The sequence below is a fragment of the Oryx dammah genome, unplaced genomic scaffold (genome assembly GCF_014754425.2).
Source record: "Oryx dammah isolate SB20612 unplaced genomic scaffold, SCBI_Odam_1.1 HiC_scaffold_9, whole genome shotgun sequence".
NCBI lineage: Eukaryota > Metazoa > Chordata > Mammalia > Artiodactyla > Bovidae > Oryx > Oryx dammah.
In genome coordinates this window covers 45009957-45015045 of record NW_024070193.1, presented here as the reverse complement: position 1 = coordinate 45015045, position 5089 = coordinate 45009957, and the positions used below count along the sequence as shown (strand labels likewise).

General features: G+C 44.4%; 1 protein-coding gene across 4 annotated transcripts in view; it reads right to left on the bottom strand.

The window, feature by feature from the left end:
• The window catches only part of ANO10 (anoctamin 10), a 218273-nt gene that overhangs the window by 23578 nt on the left and 189606 nt on the right, over positions 1-5089 (bottom strand). The window lies entirely within an intron of this gene.

Here is a 5089-nt window from a genome sequence, read left to right as displayed (position 1 = left end):
TTTCTTATCTCTTCTTGCTATTCTTTGGAACTCTGCATTCAGATGCTTTTATCTTTCCTTTTCTCCTTTGCTTTTCACCTCTCTTCTTTTCACAGCTATTTGTAAGGCCTCCCCAGACAGCCATTTTGCTTTTTTGCATTTCTTTTCCATGGGGATGGTCTTAATCCCTGTCTCCTATACAATGTCACGAACCTCATTCCATAGTTCATCAGGCACTCTATCTATCAGATCTAGACCATTAAATCTATTTCTCACTTCCACTGTATAATCATAAGGGATTTGATTTAGGTCATACCTGAATGGTCTAGCGGTTTTCCCTACTTTCTTCAATTTAAGTCTGAATTTGGTAATAAGGAGTTCATGATATGAGCCACAGTCAGCTCCTGGTCTTGTTTTTGTTGACTGTATAGAGCTTCTCCATCTTTGGCTGCAAAGAATATAATCAATGTGATTTCGGTACTGACCATCTGGTGATGCCCATGTGTAGAGTCTTCTCTTGTGTTTTTGGAAGAGGGTGTTTGCTATGACCAGTGCATTTTCTTGGCAAAACTCTATTAGTCTTTGCCCTGGTTCATTCCACATTCCAAGGCCAAATTTGCCTGTTACTCCAGGTGCTTCTTGACTTCCTACTTTTGCATTCCAATTCCCTATAATGAAAAGGACATCTTTTTTGGGTGTTAGTTCTAAAAGGTCTTGTAGGTCTTCATAGAACCATTCAACTTCAGCCTCTTCAGCCTTACTGGTTGGGGCATAGACTTGGATTACAGTGATATTGAATGGTTTGCCTTGGAGACGAAGAGAGATCATTCTGTTGTTTTTGAGATTGCATCCAAGTACTGCATTTCAGACTCTTTTGTTGACCATGATGGCTACTCCATTTCTTCTGAAGGATTCCTGCCTGCAGTAGTAGATATAATGGCCATCTGAGTTAAATTCACCCATTCCAGTCCATTTTAGTTCCCTGATTCCTAGAATGCTGACATTCACACTTGCCATCTCTTGTTGGATCACTTCCAATTTGCCTTAATTCATGGACCTGACATTCCAGGTTCCTATGCAATATTGCTCTTTACAGCATCACAACTTGCTTCTATCACCAGTCACATCCACAGCTGGGTATTGTTTTTGCTTTGGCTCCATCCCTTCATGCTTTCTGGAGTTATTTCTCCGCTGATCTCCAGTAGCATATTGGGCACCTACTGACCTGGGGAGTTCCTCTTTCAGTATCCTATCGTTTTGCCTTTCCATACTGTTCATGGGGTTCTCAAGGCAAGAATACTGAAGTGGTTTGCCATTCCCTTCTCCAGTGGACCATGTCCAAAAAGCACATGAAAAGATGCTCAGCATCACTAATCATTAGAGAAATGAAAATCAAAACTACAATGAGTTATCACTTCACACCAGTCAGACTGGTAATCATCAAAAAGTCTACAAACAATAAATGCTGGACAAGGTGTAGAGAAGAGGGAACCATCCTACACTGCTGGTGGGAATGCCAACTGCCAACAGCCACTGTGGAGAAGAGTATAGAGGTACCTTAAAAAATAACTAAAAACAGAGTTACCATATGATCTGGCAGTCCCACACCTGGGCCTATATCCACAGAAAACTGTAACTGGAAAAAATACATGCACCCCAGATTTCACCGCAGCACTGTTTACAATAGCCAGTACATGGACACGATCTAGAACTCATTAACTGAGCAGTGGATAAAGAAGACATGGAAGGCACACACACACGATGGATTATTACTCAGCCGTAAGAAAGAATGGAATAATGCCGTTTGCAACAACTGAGATGGCTCCAAAAGGTGATCATACAAAGTGAGGTAAGTCAGACAAAGACAAATGTCACATGATACCACTCACATGTGAAATCTAAAGGAAAAGAAGATACAAATGAGCTTATTTATGAAACAGGAAAGTCTGTGAAGATAAGTAAACATAAACAAGTCTGTTATTTATCTCACAGACTTATTTATCTAACAGATAAGACTCACAGGACACATGTACACCCGTGCCTGATTCACGTCAATGTATGGCAAAAACCACAATATTGTAAAGTAATTAGCCTCCAATTAAAAAAAAAAAAAGACTCACAGACTTCAAAAACAAACTTATGGGAGTTCCCTGGTGGCCCAGTGGTTAAGAATCCGCCTGCCATTAAAAAAAAAAAAAAGAGTCCACCTGCCAATGTAGGGGACACAGGTTTGATCCCCGGTCCAGAACTAAGAACCCACATACCTCAGGCCAACTAAGCCTGTGCACCGGAACTGCTGAGTCCGTGCACTCCAAATACTGTAGCCTGCATGCCCTAGAGTCCACACACTGCAACAAGAGAAGCCATCACGAGAAGCCCGCACACTAGAGAGTAGCCCCTGCTCGCTGCAATAGAGAAAAGCCTGTGTGCAGCAACGAAGACCAGTGCAGCCAAAAATAAATAAATTTATGGTCACCAAAGGGGAAACATGGGAGAGGGTGATAAATTAGGAGTTTAAGATAAACAAGCACACTACTTTACATAATCAATAAGGTCCTACTGTATAGCACAGGGAACTCTGTTCACTATTCCATAAAAACCTGTATGGGAAAAGAATCTGAAAAAGAATGGATATAGGTATAACTGATACACTCTGCTGAAAGCCTGAAACTAACATAGCTTTATAAATCAACTCTAAAATAACATAAACCTTTAATCTATCAGAACAAGGTGCCTTCCCTTCTACTGCTGCTCAGCATTGTCCCTTCCCAGCCAGTCTTTACTTCTTCCTTCCTACCAGAGCTTGTCTTTCCCTTTAGAACCTGAAGATGCCAGGTGCTTCCAGTCTCCCCACTGGTCAGGGCATGAACCAGTAACCAAATTCTGGCCAGTGGGGCTTGAGGATGAGTTTGCTGGAGGACTTTTGGGTAACGTTTTCTTCCTTAATATAAAGAGGCTCTGAAGAGCAACACCGTTTTCTCCCTTGCCTTTGGATGCAGGTGTGAAGCCTAGATGCCTGGAGCTGTGGCAGCTGCCCTGCGACCATGAGGAAAGTCAACGCCCTGAGGGTGGCTGGACTGGAAGATGGAAAAGGCTTCCCTAGTTCTTTAATGATGTCACTGGCTGTTCCCAAAACCCTGGGCCAGACCCACTTAGGGATCTACTGTTGTATTACACTTTGAATCATTTAATAATATTTATTATTTATAAATAATATTTATTCTTTATATGGGAACAAACCAGAAATATCCCAGGTTATGAAAGTTCCAAAATCTCATCATTCTTACATTCTCCTGTAAATTACTGGGCACTTTCTCAACTAAATGTGTCATCTCTACTGTTTATAATTCCACCTCATCTGAAGGTTCTGTCTGGGCACATTTTTCTCCCTTAAATTATAATATACAGTTCTCTTAACTGCACCAGTCAATTTTCTGACAAGTTCATTCTTCTGGTGTATGTTGAGGTACTGTCTATGGTTCTTAGTTATACTCTATTTTATATATTTCATACTGTGATATTTTAAGATTTGTTCAGAAATCCAAATAATGTTCTTTGACATTCCAGGCAGCTATTATTTCCCTTTCTCTTTGGTTACAAGCTCTTAACCTCTCTCTGCACAGGGAAGCAGTTCTAGGCCCCTCTCTGCACACAGGGCTCCAACACAGTCCAGAAGCACCTTGAGGCCCTTCCTGTGAGCTGACCCCTGTGGCCCATCTCACTCTACCCCACAACACAGCCCACCTCAGGCGTCCCCAAGTCCCCCTCGGCCCAGCGAGTGTGCCCCGGCTCTGGTCTCTGCTCCCTCGTCCATTTTCAGATCTCCTTCTTCCTCGTCTGCCCTCATCGGTGAAGCAACCTGGCCATCGCCTCGGTCCTCTCTCCACTGCACTGTTCTGCTCTGCACACAAGCCAGTGCCAAGCTGGCAGAGACAGGACCCTCCCGCGGGAGGTAAGGTGTGGACGCACAGGCATGACAACTGTTTTTTCGATCACACTTCATTTTCACAAGAATCAGGGGGAGTTCAGGGTGACGGGCAGGGTGAGAGGTGTTGGCGGATTTGCTTCTCCATCTTGGAAACACATGTCAAAGAGACTACATCCTTCCCACTTGGCAGTGCGGGCCTTATGCTCATGTCCTCTGGGCCCACTTGGGCCAGTGGCCTGTGTGGTCAGTACCAGGCGTCCTCTGATCAGGCTGACGCTGCTTCTTGTTCCTGGGCCCGGCGTGCTGCTGCCTCTCAAGCCGGCCAGAATCTCCCGCCATGGGAACAGCATCTGCTGCAAATACTCTACCAGTAGCTCTGCATTCTTCCTTTTCCCTTGTGTCAAATTCTTCCACCCTCACCTCTTGACTCTAAGCCTCCTTGGGATACTTGTTTTCCTGGCTTCCTTCTTGAATTTTTCCATCCTGCACAGGAATGTTTAATCCCTTCTGAGATGTTAGAGCCTCAACCTTCTCTTCTAACAAGGAGATCAGTGAGAATTTATAGGAAACAAATCACCTTTCACTTGCATGCACTTTCCACATGTGATGGGACTTGTTCTCAGGCTGGCCAGGAGACCCAGAAGCGTCCCTGTCACTTGGCACACCTGAATGAAGAGGGGCTTGCTGAGGGCCACTGGTGCTGGTGTGGGGGCACGTGGCCTCCCCTTCTCTAAGTCTCACCAGGCTTCCCGCTTCACAGATTGGGTAACTGGGCTGAGGTCACAAGTCTGCAGCTAATGAGCTTAGCAGGCTATAACGCAGGGCTGCCTGGCACCAAACCACTACTCTCCCAGTCTCCTCCATTTCCATATTTTCTGTCACTCAAGGAAAGTATACATTTCTCTGTGACTTTTCCTAAAAACAGTTGTTTTGATTTCAGGAAACTGCAGTTTTTCTAGACTTGTCTGCCACTCTATTTCTGCTCCTACCCTGTGGAGCAGGGCACGGGCTGTGTAGCTCAACTCTGACGCAGCACATTTCCAGCTCTGAGTAACCATCAGAGCACTGCCCCCCCACCCCCCTTCAACACCAGATCATCTTCCAGAAGATTCTCCTGCTTTTTTCTTTTAGCTTTCTCACTGCACAAATGACATATTTGGAAAAGCATGTTTTCAAGTTTGA